The sequence below is a fragment of the Leuresthes tenuis genome, unplaced genomic scaffold (assembly GCF_036924035.1).
Source record: "Leuresthes tenuis unplaced genomic scaffold, fLeuTen1.0.hap1 SCAF_5, whole genome shotgun sequence".
Classification (NCBI taxonomy): Eukaryota; Metazoa; Chordata; class Actinopteri; order Atheriniformes; family Atherinopsidae; genus Leuresthes; species Leuresthes tenuis.
This window is the reverse complement of record NW_027325359.1, coordinates 23781461-23802495: the sequence shown is the minus strand read 5'-3', so window position 1 is coordinate 23802495 and position 21035 is coordinate 23781461. Positions and strand designations below refer to the sequence as shown.

Below are 21035 nucleotides of genomic sequence, written 5' to 3'. Positions count from 1 at the left end.
CCGCTTTTTGCAAACTATGGTCAGCGATTCACAGCTTCCTCTCCACCATACTTGTATGGTGGAAGATTCACACCCACTTGCATCCGAAGACCTCCGCCCCCACTTTTGTTGATATTTAGTCGGTCATTCGCACCTTACCCGCTTTTGGCAAACTATGGCCTTCTTGCAGCCAAACACCATTGATCTCATTTTTGATGATGTAAGGTTGGACAATCAGACCTTGCTTCACCTGCTTTTCACCAAATATAGTCGGACATTCACACCTTCTTGCAGCCGAACACTTCCGCTCCACCTTTTAGTGTTCTATCACACCTTTTTTTCACCGCATTTTATAGATTATGGTTGGAAATTCTCAACCATTGTCATCCGAAGACCTCTCCTCCCGCTTTTGTTAATATATTTGAACTTTAGTCGGACATTCACACCTTCTTGCAGCTGAACCACCTCCGCTCCCTGTTTTGATCATGTATGGTCTGGCAATACTACCTTTTCTTACCCGTTTGTGAGTAATTATGGCTGGACATTCACACCTACTTTCAGCAGAACACCACCTCTCTCGCTTTTGATGATGTATGGACCGGCATTCTTACCTTTTCTAACACATTTTTCAGCAATTATGGTCGGACATTCCCACCTACTCAGAGCCGAACACCTCCGCTCCCGCATTTGATGGTGTATAGTCGGGCATTCTCACTCTTTCTCATCAGCTTTTTGCAAATTATGATCTGATATTCACAGCTGCTTTTGATAATGTATGGTTGGGCATTCGCACCTTTTTTTACCCATTTTTCAGGAATTATGGGTGGACATTCACACCGTCTTGCAGCTGAAAACATCCTCTCCCGCTTATGATCATGTGCGGTTTGATATTCGAAAATTTTCTTTCATGTTTTAAAGAAATTATTGATGGACATTCAGACCTTCTTGCAGCTGAACCCCTCTGCTCGCGCTTTTGATGGTGTATAGTAGGGCTTTCGAGCCTTTTCTTCCCGGTTTTTACAAATTATGGTTGGACATTCAGACCTTGCAACCTAACACCTCCGCTCCCTCTTTTGATCATACATTGTCTGGCATTCGCACCTTGTCTTACGCGCTTTTTACAAACTTTAGTCGGACATTCAGACCTTCTTGCAGCTGAACCACCTCCGCTCCCTGTTTTGATCATGTATGGTCTGGCAATACTACCTTTTCTTACCCGTTTGTGAGTAATTTTGGCTGGACATTCACACCTACTCAAAGCCGAACAACTCCGCTACCGCATTTGATGGTGTATAGTCGGGCATTCTCACCCTTTCTCATCAGCTTTTTGCAAATTATGATCTGACATTCACACCTACTTGCAGTCGAACAGCTCTGCTCCCGCTTTTGATTATGTTTGGTTGGATATTCGAACCTTTTCTTAACTGCTTTTTACAAACTTTGTTCGGAGGTACACGTCTTCTTGAAGCCGAACACCTCCGCTTCCGCTTTTGATGGTGTATAGTCGGGCTTTCGAGCCTTTTCTTACCTGGTTTTTAGAAATTATGGTTGGACATTCAGACCTTGCAGCCGAACACCTCCGCTCCCTCTTTTGATCATACATTGTCGGTTATTCGCACCTTGTCTTACCCGCTTTTTGCAAACTATAGTCAGACATTCACACGTTGCAGCTGAACCACCTCTGCTCCCTGTTTTGATTATGTATGGTCTGGCAATACTACCTTTTCTTACCCGGTTGTGAGTAATTATGGCTGGACATTCACACCTACTTGCAGTCGAACAGCTCTGCTCCCGCTTTTGATTTTGTTTGGTTGGATATTCGAACCTTTTCTTAACTGCTTTTTACAAACTTTGGTCGGACGTTCACACCTTCTTGCAGCCGAACACCTCCGCTTCCGCTTTTGATAGTATATATTCGGGCATTCGAACCTTTTGTTACCCGCTTTTTACAAACCATGGGTGGACTTTCACACCTTCTTGTACCCGAACAACCCTGCTCCCGCTATTGGTGGTGTACAGTCGGGTATTTTAACCTTTTCTTACCCGCTTTTTACAAACTATGGTCGGACATTCACACCTTCTTACAGCGGAACACGTCTGCTCCACCTTTTAGTGTTCTATCACACCTTTTTTTCACCGCATTTTATGGATTATGGTTGGAAATTCTCAACCACTCTCATCCGAAGACCTCTCCTCCCGCTTTTGTGAATATATTTGAACTTTAGTCGGACATTCACACCTTCTTGCAGCTGAACCACCTCCGCTCCCTGTTTTGATCATGTATGATCTGGCAATACTACATTTTCTTACCTGTTTGTGAGTAATTATGGCTGGACATTCACACCTACTTTCAGCAGAACACCACCTCTCTCGCTTTTGATGATGTATGGACCGGCATTCTTACCTTTTCTAACACATTTTTCAGCAATTATGGTCGGAGATTCACACCTACTAACAGACGAACAACTCCGCTCCCGCATTTGATGGTGTATAGTATTTTTTGCAAATTATGATCTGACATTCACACTTACTTGCAGTCGAACAGTTCTGCTCCCGCTTTTGATTATGTTTGGTTGGATATTCGAAACTTTTCTTAACTGCTTTTTACAAACTTTGGTTGGACGTTCAAACCCTCTTGTAGCCGAACACATCCACAGCTGCTTTTGATGATGTATGGTTGGGTATTCGCACCTTTTTTTTACCCATTTTTCAGTAATTATGGGTGGACATTCACACCTTCTTGCAGCTGAACACCTCCTCTCCCACTTATGATCATGTGCGGTTTGATTTTCAAAATTTTTACTTTAATTTTTTCTAGCAATTATTGATGGACATTCAGACCTTCTTGCAGCTGAACAACTCCGCTCCCTCTTTTGATCATAAATTGTCGGGCATTCGAACCTTTTCTTACCAGCTTTTTACAAAACTTGGTCGGACTTTCACACCTTTTAGTAGCCGAACAACTCCGCTCCCGCTATTGATTGTGTACAGTCGGGTATTTTAACCTTTTCTTACCCGCTTTTTACCAACTATGGTCGGACATTCATAACTTTTTACAACGGAACACCTCCGCTCCTTATTTTGATGATGTATGGTTGGGCATTCAAACCTACTTGTTGCCCGCTTTTCATTAATTATGGGTGGACATTCACACCTTGTCGCAGCCAAACACCTCCGCTCCCTGTTTTGATGGTGTATAATGGTGGACATTCGCACCTTTTCTCACCCGCTTTTTACTATGGTCGGCCATTCACAGCTTCCTCTCCACCATACTTGTATGGTGGGATATTCACACCCACTTGCATCCGAAGACCTCCGCCCCCACTTTTGTTGATATTTAGTCGGTCATTCGCACCTTACCCGCTTTTGGCAAACTATGGCCTTCTTGCAGCCAAACACCTGATCTCGCTTTTGATGATGTAAGGTTGGGCATTCAGACCTTGCTTCACCTACTTTTCACCAAATATAGTCGGACATTCACACCTTCTTGCAGCCGAACACTTCCGCTCCACTTTTGAGTGTTCTATGTAGCATTCACACCTTTTTCTTCACCGCATTTTATAGATTATGGTTGGAAATTCTCACCCACTCTCATCCGAAGACCTCTCCTCCCGCTTTTGTTAATGTATAGTCGGGCATGAGAACCTTTTCTTACCCGCTTTTTACAAATTATGGTTGGACATTCACACCTACTTGCAGCCGAATACTGATACTGATCCTCCCGTAATAAAATGGTCGGATCTTATCAAACACACTTTGTTTCTTGTGACAATCAAGTCAGCGAAACAGCGTATACACGTCAAGACACTGAATCAAGTTTGCCACAAGAACTCATAAGTTTGGCAGTATTGCTCTGCCGTCAGCAATCATACACCCATTTTATTTTCGTGAGACATGTGCAGGCACCTGTTCATCTACTGTTCTATCACTATGAATTAGTTTATCTATTATCAATAAGGATACTTCTACAACTACTATCAAGTATACTAACAAGTATGTCCGGACTTCTTATGTTGTCAGTTGCTATATATGAATAAGTGGGTAGCTACTGACAAGCATTAAGCATGTCACACAGCCCAAACATATAACATTTCAGGACACACCACACAGTTAACAACCACAGTGAAGCGTGTCAAAGCCCAAACATGTAACATTCAACGGGACACTTACACAACACATTCAAATCAAACAGTCAGACAACATACAAGAACATATACCCCAGCCGGCATTGCTCCCTGCCTATTTTCCTACAGCTCACTATGTGTGCGCACACCTTTATTCACAAACTCTTCAACTTATACTCTTTTACCGAAGCTGCTACAGCTCGATTGGCCGAATACCCTTAGATCCTATTTCGGTGAATTTGACATCTGCCTTACATGTAACAGATTAGCGATTTAGTTTGAGTGAAGGAATTCATTTTATAGCAAAATCCCAAATCGTGAAGAACTCATGAAAGTAAGCTTATTCTCGGATTCATGAAACTTTAGATTTGCTCTGTCTTTTACTGCAAAGTACAACGTTGTTTTTTTTGTTTAAATCTTTCTAGACATGGTAAATATGAAGGACAAAGCAGTTTTAACATAGTTTGAGTGAAGGAATTCATTTTATAGATAAAATCCCAAGAGTCTGCTGAGAAACAAGAATGAATGAGAAGTAGACTTTAACACGGCTCTAGGAGCGAGCCGAGTGTGGGCTAACCGGGAGAATTGCTTGAAAGAAACGCGACACCGAATGAGCGGTCAGAACAAAGCCTCAAAACAGTGTTCCCGTGGTGTTTGTGGCTGCCTTGTCTTTTGCACAGAGTAAAAGACAAGGCAGCCATCGAATAGGGCCCGATTTTTCCTACTTGGTCAGCCGAGGAGCAAGGAGGGGGAGCAAGCGTCTCAACCAAGCAAAGCTCACCATGGGGAAGGTGGCTATGCCAACTAGCCTGATGCCCTGCTCCCGCAGTGACAGATAATCGTACTCTGGTTTCTCTTCATAATGTACAAGTCTTTCGCCTTTTACTAAAGACTTCCGTGGAGAGCAGCACTAATGAGTTGTTGCTATTTTTGGCAGGCTTTACCTTTGCGGGTGAAGCCCTTTCTGTCTGTGCAAAAGAAATCTTGTTACTGTGCAGAGTGACTTCTCTGAGTAGAGTTGCCTTACTTGTTGCGACTGTGCCGACGTTTGAAGCTGTAGTGCAAAGTTGTTGCTTGAATGGTGCTCGCTGGAGCGTGCGGGAGTGCAAAGTTATACCATTTAAAAGGGCTGAAGAGTGCTCAGTGCAGCGGGTGGGCGGAGATGCAAAGTGACACTCTGGCCACCTCGAAAACCGAGGTTACATCCAGTACCAGGGGCAGCCCAAGCTCTGCCGCAAGTGTGGTGAGCATGGGCACCTGGTTGAGGCTTGTACCAAGGTGATATGTGGGAAGTGCAGAGAAATTGGGGACACTTTTGGAGAGTGTCCAAATGGCAGGAAATGTAATCTCTGTGGAGAATTAAATCACCTCTTCTGAGATTGCCCTAAATCTTTTGCCAACAAATTAAAGACGGTAAAGCCACAGTCAAGCCAACAAAGAGAAGGACCAGAGGTGGCAGTTGGTGAACAAAGTGAAGAGGTTGACCCAATAAATTCAAACTTCCCGCTAAAAGCTTGGATTGGAAGTGAGGAGCAAAAAGGAGAGGGGCCTGTAGAGGCCTCACCACTCAGTGCTGAAGTCTGTGAGAATTCACAGGCAGAGGGTGGAGCTAAGCTAAATGAGGAGGAAGAGCAGACAGGTGAGTCTAGTGAAGGTACTCACCTCCCCGAAGGTCAACAGCCGAGGAGGACGGCATCTGAGTTGTCCTCTGATTCCCTTTAGCTCCGCAATCAACCCCCAGGGACTCAAAGTTAAATGCAACATTGCATCAGAGGCCAACACGAGAGTCCGAAAAGGAGAGCTAGTTTCCCAAGAAATAACCTGAGTGTGTAATTTGTTTTGATAACTTAGAAAAACGAAAATGACATACCTACTTTCCTTTATCCTTTTAATGGTTCTCACCTTCTCAACACTAAATGTGAGAAGTGTGAAATCAAAGACAAGAGCCCAGAGTATTATATCCTTCTTAGACTCCATAAAATCAGATGTGTTTTTAATACAAGAATGTGGACTACCTTTTTTGAAAAACCATAGACAATGGGAGGAAATGTGGCCCAATTTATCGATATGGAGTGGCTCAAATCAAATAAAAAATGATGGTGTGGCCATTCTAATTAAAAATCCGCATGTTCTGGTGCGAGACGGACGGGCACTTTTAGCACACTTGAATTTTATGGGGCAAGACTTTAACCTCTTAAATATTTATGGTTTCAATGGAAAAAATGACAGGTATGACCTTTTAGAAGATTACTCACAAACGGGTAAGAAATGGTAGTATTGCCAGACAATACATGATCAAAACAGGGAGCGGAGGTGGTTCAGCTGCAAGGTGTGAATTTCTGACTAAAGTTTGTAAAAAGCGCGTAAGACAAGGTGCGAATGCCCAACAATGTATGATCAAAAGAGGGAGCGGAGGTTTTCGGCTGCAAGGTCTGAATGTCCAACCATAATTTGTAAAAACCGGGGAAGAAAAGGCTCGAAAGCCCGACTATACACCATCAAAAGCGGGAGCGGAGGTGTTCAGCTGCAAGAAGGTGTGAATGTCCGACCATAGTTGGTAAAAAGCGGGTAAGAAAAGGTTAAAATGCCCGACTGTACACCATCAAAAGCGGAAGCGGAGGTGTTCGGCTTCAAGAAGACGTGAACCTCCGAACAAAGTTTGTAAAAAGCAGTTAAGAAAAGGTTCGAATATCCAACCAAACATAATCAAAAGCGGGAGCAGAGCTTTTCGACTGCAAGTAGGTGTGAATGTCAGATCATGATTTGCAAAAAGCTGATGAGAAAGGGTGAGAATGCCCGACTATACACCATCAAATGCGGTAGCGGAGTTGTTTGTCTGTGAGTAGGTGTGAATCTGCGACCATAATTGCTGAAAAATGTGTTAGAAAAGGTAAGAATGCCGGTCCATACATCATCAAAAGCGAGAGAGGTGGTGTTCTGCTGAAAGTAGGTGTGAATGTCCAGCCATAATTACTCACAAACGGGTAAGAAAAGGTAGTATTGCCAGACCATACATGATCAAAACAGGGAGCGGAGGTGGTTCAGCTGCAACGTGTGAATGTCTGACTATAGTTTGTAAAAAGCGGGTAAGACAAGGTGCGAATGCCCGACAATGTATAATCAAAAGAGGGAGCGGAGGTGTTCAGCTGCAAGAAGGTGTGAATGTTCGACTAAAGTTTGTAAAAATCTGGTAAGACAAGGTGCGAATGCCCGACAATGTATGATCAAAAGCGTGAGCGGAGGTGTTCAGCTGCAAGAAGGTCTGAATGTCCATCAATAATTGCTAGAAAAAAATAAAGTAAAAATTTCGAAAATCAAACCGCACATGATCATAAGTGGGAGAGGAGGTGTTCAGCTGCAAGAAGGTGTGAATGTCCACCCATAATTGCTGAAAAATGGGTAAAAAAAAGGTGCGAATACCCAACCATACATCATCAAAAGCAGGTGTTAATGTCAGATCATAATTTGCAAAAAGCTGATGAGAAAGGGTGAGAATGCCCGACTATACACCATCAAATGCGGGAGCGGAGTTGTTTGTCTGTGAGTAGGTGTGAATCTCCGACCATAATTGCTGAAAAATGTGTTAGAAAAGGTAAGAATGCCGGTCCATACATCATCAAAAGCGAGAGAAGTGGTGTTCTGCTGAAAGTAGGTGTGAATGTCCAGCCATAATTACTCACAAACGGGTAAGAAAAGGTAGTATTGCCAGACCATACATGATCAAAACAGGGAGCGGAGGTGGTTCAGCTGCAAGAAGGTGTGAATGTCCGACTAAAGTTCAAATATATTAACAAAAGCGGGAGGAGAGGTCTTCGGATGAGAGTGGTTGAGAATTTCCAACCATAATCTATAAAATGCGGTGAAAAAAAGGTGTGATAGAACACTAAAAGGTGGAGCGGAAGTGTTCGGCTGCAAGAAGGTGTGAATGTCCGACTATATTTGGTGAAAAGCAGGGGAAGCAAGGTCTGAATGCCCAACCTTACATCATCAAAAGCGAGATCAGAGGTGTTTGGCTGCAAGAAGGCCATAGTTTGCCAAAAGCGGGTAAGGTGCGAATGACCGACTAAATATCAACAAAAGTGGGGGCGGAGGTCTTCGGATGCAAGTGGGTGTGAATATCCCACCATACAAGTATGGTGGAGAGGAAGCTGTGAATTGCTGACCATAGTTTGCAAAAAGCGGGTGAGAAAAGGTGCGAATGTCCAACCATACGTGATCAAAACAGGGAGCGGAGGTGTTTGGCTGCGACAAGGTGTGAATGTCCACCCATAATTAATGAAAAGCGGGCAAGAAGTGGGTTCGAATGCCCAACCACACATCATCAAAAGCAGGAGTGGATGTGTTCGGCTATAAGAAGGTTTGAATGTCCGAGCATAGTTTGTAAAAAGCGGGTAAGAAAAGGTTCGAATGCCCGAACATACACCATCAAAAGAGGGAGCGGAGGTGTTCCGCTGTAAGAAGGTGTGAATGTCCGACCAGAGTTGGTAAAAAGCGGGTAAGAAAAGGTTAAAAAAACCCAACTGTACACAATCAATAGCGGGAGCAGATGTGTTCGGCTACAAGAAGGTGTGACAGTCCGACCATGGTCTGTAAAAAGCGGGTAAGAAAAGGTGCAAATGCCCGACAATGTATGATCAAAAGAGGGAGCGGAGCTTTTCGGCTACAAGAAGGTTTGAATGTCCGACCATAGTTTGTAAAAAGCGGGTAAGAAAAGGTTCGAATGCCCGACTATACACCATCAAAAGCGGAAGCGGAGGTGTTCCGCTGTAGACAGTGTGAATGTCCGACCATAGTTGGTAAAAAGCGGGTAAGAAAAGGTTAAACTACACGACTGTACACAATCAATAGCGGGAGTGGAGTTGTTCGGCTACAAGAAGGTGTGAAAGTCCGACCATGGTTTGTAAAAAACGGGTAAGATAATGTTCGAATTCCTGAATATATACCATCAAAAGCGGAAGCGGAGGTGTTCGGTTGCAAGAAGGTGTGAACGTCCGACCAAAGTTTGTAAAAAGCAGTTAAGAAAAGGTTCGAATATCCAACCAAACAAAATCAAAAGCAGGAGCAGAGCTGTTCGACTGCAAGTAGGTGTGAATGTCCAGCCATAATTACTCACAAATGGGTAAGAAAAGGTAGTATTGCCACTCCATACATGATCAAAACAGGGAGCGGAGGTGGTTCAGCTGCAACGTGTGAATGTCTGACTATAGTTTGTAAAAAGCGGGTAAGACAAGGTGCGAATGCCCGACAATGTATGATCAAAAGAGGGAGCGGAGGTGTTCGGCTGCAAGGTCTGAATATCCAACCATAATTTCTAAAAACCGGGTAAGAAAAGGCTCGAATGCCCGACTTTACACCATCAAAAGCGGGAGCGGAGGTGTTCAGCTGCAAGAAGGTGTGAATGTTCGACTAAAGTTTGTAAAAATCTGGTAAGACAAGTTATGAATGCCCGACAATGTATGATCAAAAGCGGGAGCGGAGGTGTTCAGCTGCAAAGAAGGTCTGAATGTCCATCAATAATTGCTAGAAAACATGAAAGTAAAAATTTCTAATATCAAACCGCGCATGATCATAAGTGGGAGAGGAGGTGTTCAGCTGCAAGAAGGTGTGAATGTCCATCAATAATTGCTAGAAAACATGAAAGTAAAAATTTCTAAAATCAAACCGCACATGATCATAAGTGGGAGAGGAGGTGTTCAGCTGCAAGAAGGTGTGAATATCCACCCATAATTCCTGAAAAATGGGTAAAAAAAAGGTGCGAATGCCCAACCATACATCATCAAAAGCAGCTGTGGATGTGTTCGGCTACAAGAAGGTGTGAACGTCCAACCAAAGTTTGTAAAAAGCAGTTAAGAAAAGGTTCGAATATCCAACCAAACATAATCAAAAGCTTGAGCAGAACTGTTCGACTGCAAGTGGGTGTGGATGTCAGATCATAATTTGCAAAAAGCTGATGAGAAAGGGTGAGAATGCCCGACTATACACCATCAAATGCGGGAGCGGAGTTGTTCGTCTGTGAGTAGGTGTGAATCTCCGAACATAATTGCTGAAAAATGTGTTAGAAAAGGTAAGAATGCCGGTCCATACATCATCAAAAGCTAGAGAGGTGGTGTTCTGCTGAAAGTAGGTGTGAATGTCCAGCCATAATTACTCACAAACGGGTAAGAAAAGGTAGTATTGCCAGACCATACATGATCAAAACAGTAAGCGGAGGTGGTTCAGCTGCAAGAAGGTGTGGATGTCTGACTATAGTTTGTAAAAAGCGGGTAAGACAAGGTGCGAATGCCCGACAATGTAAGGCAAGGCAAGACAAGGCAAGTATATTTGTATAGCACAATTCAACAACAAGGTGATTCAAAGTGCTTCACAGAGACATTAAAACAGAAGAAATAAAAAGCATGATTTAAAATTTAAACAAAAGAAGGAAATAAGAACAATAGATAAAATCAGAAAAAATTATATATATGAAAGATAAAATCAATAGTTAAAACATGATTCCGTTTTGAAACTCAAGCTTATTCAAATGCAGCTGAAAATAGATGTGTCTTCAACCTGGACTTAAATACACTGAGTGTTTCAGCTGATCTGAGGCTTTCTGGGACTTTGTTCCAGACATGTGGAGCATAGAAGCTGAATGCAGCTTCTCCATGTCTGGTTTTGACTCTGGGAACTGATAAAATACCGGATCCAGATGACCTGAGGGGTCTGGAAGGTTCATAGTGGGTCAGGAGGTCACTGATGTATTTTGGTCCTTGACCATTCAGAGCTTTATAGACCAGCATCAGAACTTTAAAGTCTATCCTCTGATGGACAGGCAGCCAGTGTAAAGACTTGAGAGCTGGACTGTGATGTGCTCCACTTTTTTGGTCTTAGTGAGGACTCGAGCAGCTGAGTTCTGGATGAGCTGCAGTTGTCTAACTGACTTTTTAGGCAGACCTGTAAAGATGCTATTACAATAATCAAGCCTACTAAAGATGAATGCATGGACTAGTTTTTCCAGGTCCTGCTGAGACATCAGATCTTTTAGCCTTGATATATTCTTAAGGTGATAGTAGGCTGACTTTGTTAATGCCTTAATGTGTTTGTCCAAATTTAGGTCTGAGTCCATCACTACACCCAGATTTCTGGCCTGGTTGGTCGTTTTTAGATTTATAGATTGAAGCTCTGTGGTGACTTTCAATCGTTTATCTTTGGCTCCAAAGACAATTACCTCAGTTTTGTTTTTGTTTAGCTGGAGGAAGTTGTGGCACATCCAGTCATTAATCTCCTCAATGCATTTTCCAAGGGCCTGTACAGGCCCTCTGTCTCCTGGTGACATTGTTATATACATCTGTGTGTCATCTGCATAGCTATGGTAGTTTATTTGGTTGTTTTTTATAATCTGTGCCAGTGGGAGCATGTAGATGTTAAACAGAAGAGGTCCCAGGATGGAACCTTGGGGAACTTGTGATTCTTGTCTGCTCAGATGTAAAGTTACCTATTGACACAAAGTACTTCCTGTTCTCTAAGTATGTTTTGAACCAGTTTAGTACAGTTCCGGAAAGACCAGCCCAGTTCTCCAGTTGTTTGAGTAATATATTGTGGTCAACTGTATCAAAGGCAGCACTGAGATCCAGTAAAACTAAGACTGACATTTTTCCACTGTCTGTATTCAGACATATGTCATTAAACACTTTGGTCAGAGCAGTCTCAGTGCTGTGGTGCTGTCTAAAGCCTGACTGGAAGGTATCATAGCAGTTATTTTGTGTTAAAAAGTAATTAAGCTGTTGAAAAACCGCTTTTTCAATGATCTTACTTAAAAATGGGAGATTTGAGATGGGCCTGTAGTTGTTCATTTGCGTCTTATCAAGATTGTCCTTTTTCAGCAGAGGTTTAATTACAGCTGTTTTTAGTGGCTCTGGAAACACACCTGACGTTAAGGACAGGTTCACAATCAGTAACAGGTCTGACTCCAAAGTCTTTGAGACCCCTTTGAAAAAACCTGTTGGTAGGATGTCTAAACAGCAAGAGGAGGACTTCAGGTGACGTAAGATGTCCTCCAGGTCTTTACTGTTAATGGGTTGAAATAGTGTCATGGTGTTTAAACCGGTTTTCGGTGGACACAGTACATATGCTGAACCTGCTGCTGATGTACCAACTGCTTGTCTAATATTTTGGACTTTGTCTATGAAGAATTTGGCAAAGTCATTGCAGGCCATGGTGGAATGGAGTTCATTTGCCACTGACACAGGAGGGTTTGTTAGCCTGTCAACTGTAGCAAATAAGGCCCGAGCATTATGACTGTTTTTGGTGATGATGTCAGGGAAGTAGGATTTCCTTGCATTCCTCAGTTGTAAATTATAAGAGTGAAGTTTCTCTTTATAGATGTCATAATGAACCTGGAGATTTGTTTTTCTCCATCGGCGCTCAGCTTTCCGACACACTCTTTTCCCATTTTTCACCAGTGTGGAATTTCGCCATGGAGACTTCTTCCTTCCAGAGATAACCTTCACCTTAATGGGAGCAATAGTATCCATAACATTTAACATTTTAGTATTAAAGCTACTGACGAGCTCACTGACTGAACCCCCGGACAGGGCAGGTGCTAAGGAGAAAACCTGGTTAAAGATCTTACTACTGTTTTCAGTTTTGAGATCACTGCTGTTGAGACATTTGTGTGCACTGAAATCGTACTCTCAAAGAAAACACAGGAATGGTCAGACAGGCCCACATCAGACACAGTAATCTTTGAAATGCTTAGACCCTTGGAGATCACTAAGTCTAGAGTGTGCCCCCTATTGTGCGTAGGCTCTGTTATATGCTGAGTCAGCCCAAAGTTGTCCAGAGTGTTACTCAGGTCTTTAGTCCCTCTGTCCTGAGGATTGTCCATATGGATGTTAAAATCACCAACAATAATTATACAGTCAAAATCAACACAGATCATAGACAGCAGTTCACTGAGGTCTTCAGAAAAATCTGAACAGTATTTAGGGGGCCTGTAAATATTCAGAAACAGGACACTGGGTGAGGCCTTCACCTGTATAGCCATATATTCAAAGGACTGAAAACTTCCAGGAGATAACTGCTTACATTGAAAGGATTCATTGAATAAGACTGCGACCCCTCCTCCTCTCCTGCTCACTCTGGCCTCGCTGATAAAACTGTAACCAGGAGGGGTTGACTCAATAAGAACAGCAGCACTGTTATTTTGTTCCAACCAAGTTTCATTTAAAAACATAAAATCCAGGGTGTGCTCAGTGATAAAATCATCAATTAAGAATGTTTTCCCAGCTAAAGACCTAACATTTAATAAAGCCAACTTAAGTGTTTTAGAGGTATTATTTGCCCCCTCGTGTTTGGGTGCAGTCTGTGGCACACAAGGTATGTTTACTTTATTTAAAGATCTTTTTGAGTGCAACTCTCTGTGTTTTGACTGGGTCACATTTCTCCTTCTGTCACCTAAAAGTACAGAAATTTTAAGATCTTCTAATAAACAGGGTCCCAGCTTGTCCTGGGAAAAGTCACGACTGTCAGAATTCACACAGCCTGGACCCCTCACACATCACACATCAGACTGCGGAGACAGTACATGGTGGCAGCGTGAAGGGACAGAAGGGGGTGGGGCTGGGCTCCGTCGCTTCGGCTGCTCTAGTAGGGGCGGGGCTCGGCGGGGAACCTTTGGCCGCTTTGGTGGGGGGTTTATGGGGGATAAAAAGGGATTGGGCTGGGGGGTAGATCTAAGCCCAGCATTGACCCGTTCCATCATCTCCTCAGTGAATTTCAGGTGAGGGGAGGAGGAGGGAGAAAGGGAGGGTGAGGAGCACAATGACCTGTCAGGGGTTTGGGGGGCTGGGGAAGGTCCTGGTCCTGGTCCCTGGTCCTGGTCATTAGTGCTGTTGAGAGGGTTTGGGGCAAATAAAGACCTCTCTTCTTGCCTCTGATGTCTCTCCTTTCCAAAGTTCCTCTTGGGTGGGGGCAGATGGAGTTCCTCCTCAAGGTTTCTGCTGGGATTTGTTTGTTCCTCTCTATGAGATAACTCCTTGTTTATCTCAGCCTTGGCCCCGAGCACAGATGGATGACGTAGGAAATAAAATATGTTGGAGGTGAACAGTTTCACCCCTGACTTGTTAAAATTAAATCCATTTGCCATGTATGATCAAAAGAGGGAGCGGAGGTGTTTGGCTGCAAGGTCTGAATGTCCAGCCATAATTTCTAAAAACCGGGTAAGAAAAGGCTCGAAAGCCCGACTTACACCATCAAAAGCGGGAGCGGAGGTGTTCAGCTGCAAGAAGGTGTGAATGTTCGACTAAAGTTTGTAAAAATCTGGTAAGACAAGGTGCGAATGCCCAACAATGTATGATCAAAAGCGGGAGCGGAGGTGTTCAGCTGCAAGAAGGTCTGAATGTCCATCAATAATTGCTAGAAAACATGAAAGTAAAAATTTCGAAAATCAAACCGCACATGATCATAAGTGGGAGAGGAGGTGTTCCGCTGCAAGAAGATGTGAATATCCACCCATAATTCCTGAAAAAAGGGGAAAAAAATGGTGCGAATGCCCAACCATACATCATCAAAAGCAGCTGTAGATGTGTTCGGCTACAAGAAGGTGTGAACGTCCAACCAAAGTTTGTAAAAAGCAGTTAAGAAAAGGTTCGAATATCCAACCAAACATAATCAAAAGCGGGAGCAGAACTGTTCGACTGCAAGTAGGTGTGGATGTCAGATCCATCCATCCATCAATCATCTGCCGCTTATCCGGGGGTCGGGTCGCGGGGGCAGCAGCTTGAGCAGAGAAACCCAGACGTCTCTGTCCCCGGCCACTTCCTCCAGCTCTTCCGGGGGGACCCCGAGGCGTTCCCAGGCCAGCCGAGAGACATAGTCTCTCCAGCGTGTCCTGGGTCTTCCCCGGGGTCTCCTCCCAGTGGGACGTGCCCGGAACACCTCCCCAGGGAGGCGCCCAGGGGGCATCCTAACCAGATGCCCGAGCCACCTCATCTGACTCCTCTCAATGCGGAGGAGCAGCGGTTCTACTCCGAGCCCCTCCCGGATGACTGAGCTTCTCACCCTATCTCTAAGGGAGAGCCCAGACACCCTGCGGAGGAAACCCATTTCGGCCGCTTGTATTCGCGATCTTGTTCTTTCGGTCACTACCCACAACTCGTGACCATAGGTGAGGATGGGAACGTAGATTGACCAGTAAGTAGAGAGCTTCGCCTTCTGGCTCAGCTCCCTCTTCACAACGACGGGTCGGTGCAGAGCCCACAACACTGCAGACGCCGCACCGATCCGCCCGTCAATCTCCCGCTCCATTCGTCCCTCACTCGTGAACAAGACCCCGAGATACTTGAACTCCTCCACTTGGGGAAGGATCTCATTCCCGACCCGGAGAGAGCATTCCACCCTTTTCCGGCTGAGAACCATAGTCTCGGATTTGGAGGTGCTGATTCTCATCCCAGCCGCTTCACACTCGGCTGCGAATCGCTCCAGTGAGAGCTGAAGGTCACGGCCTGACGACGCTAACAGAACCACATCATCTGCAAAAAGCAGAGACCCGATTCTGAGGTCGCCAAATCGGACACCCTCAACGCCCTGGCTGCGCCTAGAAATTCTGTCCATAAAAGTTAGGAACAGAATCGGTGACAAAGGGCAGCCCTGACGGAGTCCAACTCTCACCGGAAACGTATCCGACTTACTGCCGGCAATGCGGAACAAACTCTGGCACCGGTCATACAGAGACCGAACGGACCCTATCAAGGGGTCCGGCACTCCATATTCCCGGAGCACCCCCCACAGGACTCCACGAGGGACACGGTCGAACGCTTTCTCCAAGTCCACAAAACACATGTAGACTGGTTGGGCGAACTCCCATGCACCCTCCAGGATCCTGCCGAGGGTATAGAGCTGGTCCACTGTTCCACGGCCAGGACGAAAGCCACACTGCATCTCCTGAATCCGAGGCTCGATTATCCGACGGATCCTCCTCTCCAATACCCCCGAATAGACCTTACCAGGGAGGCTGAGGAGTGTGATACCCCTATAGTTGGAACACACCCTCCGGTCCCCCTTTTTAAAGAGGGGGACCACCACCCCAATCTGCCAGTCCAGAGGCACTGTCCCCGATGTCCACGCGATGCTGCAGAGGCGTGTCAGCCAAGACAGCCCTACAACATCCAGAGCCTTGAGAAACTCAGGACGGACCTCATCCACCCCCGGGGCCTTGCCACCGAGGAGCTTTTTGACCACCTCGGCAACCTCAGCCCCAGAAATGGGAGGCCCCGTCTCCGAGCTCTCCGACTCTGCCTCTTCCGAGCACGTGTTGGTAGGATTGAGGAGTTCCTCGAAGTACTCCCCCCACCGACTCACAACATCCCTAGTTGAGGTCAGCAAAGCCCCGTCCCCACTGTAAACAGTGTTGACTGTGAGCCGCTTCCCCCCCCTGAGACGCCGGATGGTGGACCAGAATCTCTTCGAGGCCGTCCGGAAATCGTTCTCCATGGTCTCACCGAACTCCTCCCAGGCCCGAGTTTTTTTCTCAGCAACCGCCGAAGCCGCAGCCCGTCTGGCCTGTCGGTACCTATCAGCTGCTTCCAGGGTCCCACTGGCCAAAAAGGCCCGATAGGACTCCTTCTTCAGCTTGACGGCTTCCCTCACCACTGGTGTCCACCAGCAGGTTCGAGGGTTGCCGCCACGACAGGCACCGACCACCTTACGGCCACAACTCTGATCAGCTGCCTCGGCAATGGAGTCACGGAACATGGCCCATTCGGACTCAATGTCCCCCACCTCCCCCGGGATATGGTTGAAGCTCTGCCGGAGGTGGGAGTTAAAGCTCCTTCTGACGGGGGATTCTGACAAACGCTCCCAGCAGACCCTCACAATACGTTTGGGCCTGCCAGGTCTGATCGGCATCCTCCCCCACCAGCGGAGCCAACTCACCACCAGGTGGTGATCAGTTGACAGCTCCGCCCCTCTCTTCACCCGAGTGTCCAGGACATACGGCCGCAAGTCCGATGATACAACCACAAAGTCGATCATCGAACTGCGGCCAAGGGTGTCCTGGTGCCAAGTGCACATATGGACACCCTTATGTCTGAACATGGTGTTCGTTATGGACAGTCCATGACCAGCACAGAAGTCCAACAACATAACACCACTCTGGTTCAGATGGGGGGGCCATTCCTCCCAATCACACCCCTCCAGGTCTCACTGTCATTGCCCACGTGAGCATTGAAGTCCCCCAGCAGAAAGAGGGAGTCTCCGGTAGGAGCATTCTCCAGTGCCTCCCCCAGAGACTCCAAAAAGGGTGGGTACTCTGAACTGCTGTTTGGCGCATAGGCACAAACAACAGTCAGGACTCGTCCCCCCACCCGAAGGCGGAGGGAGGCTACCCTCTCGTTCACTGGGGTAAACCCCAATGTACTGGCACACAGCCGGGGGGCAATAAGTATGCCCACACCTGCTCTGCGCCTCTCACCACGGGCAACTCCAGAGTGGAAGAGAGTCCAACCCCTCTCAAGAGGACTGGTTCCAGAGCCCAAGCCGTGCGTCGAGGTGAGTCCGACTATATCTAGCCGGAACCGCTCAGCCTCGCGCACCAGCTCCGGCTCCTTCCCCAACAGAGAGGTGACATTCCACGTCCCAAGAGCTAGCTTCAGTAGCCGAGGATCAGACCGCCAAGGCCTCTGCCTTCGGCCGCTACCCAGCTCACATCGCACCCGACCCCCTTGGCCCCTCCCACGGGTGGTGAGCCCGTCGGAAGGGGGACCCACGTCATCATTTCGGGCTATGCCCGACCGAGCCCCATGGGCACAGACCCGGCCACCAGGCGCCCGCTGCCGGGCCCCACCCCCGGGCCTGGCTCCGGGGGGAGGCCCCGGTGTCCCATATCCGGGCAAGGGATCACGAGGTCCAAATTTTTTGTTCATCATAAGGGGTCTTTTGAGCTGTTCCTTGTCTGGTCCCTCATCTAGGATCTGCTTGCCTTGGGTGACCCTACCAGGGGCTTAAAGCCCCGAGCAACATAGCTCTCGGACTCATTGGGGCACGCAAACTCCCCCACCACGATAAGGTGACAGCTCAGGAGGGAGGGATGTCAGATCATAATTTGCAAAAAGCTGATGAGAAAGGGTGAGAATGCCCGACTATACACCATCAAATGCGGGAGCGGAGTTGTTCGTCTGTGAGTAGGTGTGAATCTCCGACCATAATTGCTGAAAAATGTGTTAGAAAAGGTAAGAATGCCGGTCCATACATCATCAAAAGCGAGAGAAGTGGTGTTCTGCTGAAAGTAGGTGTGAATGTCCAGCCATAATTACTCACAAACGGGTAAGAAAAGGTAGTATTGCCAGACCATACATGATCAAAACAGGGAGCGGAGGTGGTTCAGCTGCAAGAAGGTGTGAATGTCCGACTAAAGTTCAAATATATTAACAAAAGCGAGAGGAGAAGTCTTCGGATGAGAGTGTTTGAGAATTTCCAACCATAATCTATAAAATGCGGTGAAAAAAAGGTGTTATAGAACACTAAAAGGTGGAGCGGAAGTGTTCGGCTGCAAGAAGGTGTGAATGTCCGACTATATTTGGTGAAAAGCATGTGAAGCAAGGTCTGAATGCCCAACCTTACATCATCAAAAGCGAGATCAGAGGTGTTTGGCTGCAAGAAGGCCATAGTTTTCCAAAAGCGGGTAAGGTGCGAATGACCGACTAAATATCAACAAAAGTGGGGGCGGAGGTCTTCGGATGAAAATGGGTGTGAATATTCCACCATACAAGTATGGTGGAGAGGAAGCTATGAATTGCTGACCATTGTTTGCAAAAAGCGGGTGAGAAAAGGTGCGAATGTCCAACCATACATGATCAAAACAGGGAGCGGACGTGTTTGGCTGCGACAAGGTTTTAATGTCCACCCATAATTAATGAATAGCGGGCAACAAGTAGGTTCCAATGCCCAACCATACATCATCAAAAGCAGGAGTGGATGTGTTCGGCTACAAGAAGGTTTGAATGTCCGAGCATAGTTTGTAAAAAGCGGGTAAGAAAAGCTTCGAATGCCCGAACATACACCATCAAAAGACAGACCGGACGTGTTCCGCTGTAAGTAGGTGTGAATGCCCAACCATAGTTGGTAAAAAGAAGGTAAGAAAAGGTTCAAATATCCGACTGTACACAATCAATAGCGGGAGCGGATGTGTTCGGCTACAAGAAGGTGTGAAAGTCTCACCATGGTTTGTAAAAAGCGGGTAAGAAAAGGTGCGAATGCCCGACAATGTATGATCAAAAGAGGGAGCGGAGGTTTTCGGCTACAAGAAGGTCTGAATGTCCGACCAAAGTTTGTAAAAAGCGGGTAAGAAAGGTTTGAATGCCCGACTATACACCATCAAAAGCGGGAGCGGAGGTGTTGCACTGTAAGACGGTGTGAATGTCTGACCATAGTTTGTAAAAAGCAGTAGGTGTGAATGTCAGATCATAATTTGCAAAAAGCTGATGAGAAAGGGTGAGAATGCCCTACTATACACCATCAAATGCGAGAGCGGAGGTGTTTGTCTGTGAGTAGGTGTGAATGTCCCACCCTAGTTGCTGAAAAATGTGTTAGAAAAGGTAAGAATGCCAGCCCATACATCATCAAAAGCGGGAGAGGTGGTGTTCGGCTGCAAGAAGGTGTGAATATCCAGCCATAATTACTCACAAACGGGTAAGAAAAGGTAAGAATACCAAACCATAAATTATCAAAAGCGGCAGCAGAGATGTTCGGCTGGTATTTATAAATGTCTAGATAGATTTGAACAAAAAACAACGTAGTAGTAAAAGAAAGAAAGGTTCAGAAATCCGAGAAAAAGCTTTTCATGAGTTCTGCATGATTTGGGATTTTGCTTATAAAATGCATTCCTTCAATCAAACTATGGTAAAACGGCTTTTACCTTCATATTTATCAATGTCTAGATCGACTTCAACAAAGAACAACATTAGATTTTGCAGTAGAAGAAAGAGAGACACTGAAGGATCAGGAATCCGAGAATAAGCTTATTTTCATACGTTCTGCATGATTTGGGATTTTGCTATAAAATGAATTCCTTCACTCAAACTATGTTAAAACTGCTTTTACCTTCATATTTATCAATGTCTAGATCGACTTCAACAAAGAACAACATTGTATATTGCAGTAGAAGAAAGAGCAACACTGAAGGAACAGGAATCCGAGAATAAGCTTACTTTCATACGTTCTGCATGATTTGGGATTTTATGTATAAAATGAATTCCTTCACTCAAACCAAGTGAAAACTTCTTTGTCCTTCATATTTATCAATGTCTAGATCGACTTCAACAAAGAACAACATTGTATATTGCAGTAGAAGAAAGAGCAACACTGAAGGAACAGGAATCCGAGAATAAGCTTATTTTCATACGTTCTGCATGATTTCGGATTTTCCTATAAAATGAATTGCTTTGCTCAAACCAAGTTAAAATTGCTTTGTCTTCATATTTATCAATGTCAAAGCAGTTTTAACATAGTTTGAGTGAAGGAATTCATTTTAAAACAAAATCTCAAAACATGCACAACACATGAAAAGCTTATTCTCGGATTCCTGATCCTTCAGTGTTGCTATTTGTTATATTGCAAAGTACAACGTGTTTTCTTTGTTTTGTTTAAATCTATCTCGACATTGATAAATATGGAAGGACAAAGCAGGTTTAACTTGGTTTGAGCAAAGCAATTCATTTTGTAGCAAAATCCGAAATCGTGAAGAACTCATGAAAGCAAGCTTATACTCGGATTCCTGAAACTTTTAGATCTTAGATTTGCTCTTTCTTTTACTGCAAAGTACGTTGGGGTTTTTTTTTTTGTTTAAATCTTTCTAGACAAGGTAAATATGAAGGACAAATCAGTTTTAACATAGTTTGAGTGAAGGAATGCATTTTATAAGCAAAATCCCAAATCATGCAAAACTAACGAAAAGCT

General features: G+C 45.3%; 1 non-coding gene across 1 annotated transcript; it reads left to right on the top strand.

Moving 5' to 3' along the window:
• Positions 1–4944: 4944 nt before the first annotated feature.
• LOC140308267 (U5 spliceosomal RNA) lies at positions 4945–5058 on the top strand. The gene has a single exon (XR_011916229.1). It is a non-coding gene; the product is annotated as a U5 spliceosomal RNA (small nuclear RNA).
• The last annotated feature ends 15977 nt before the right edge of the window (positions 5059–21035 follow it).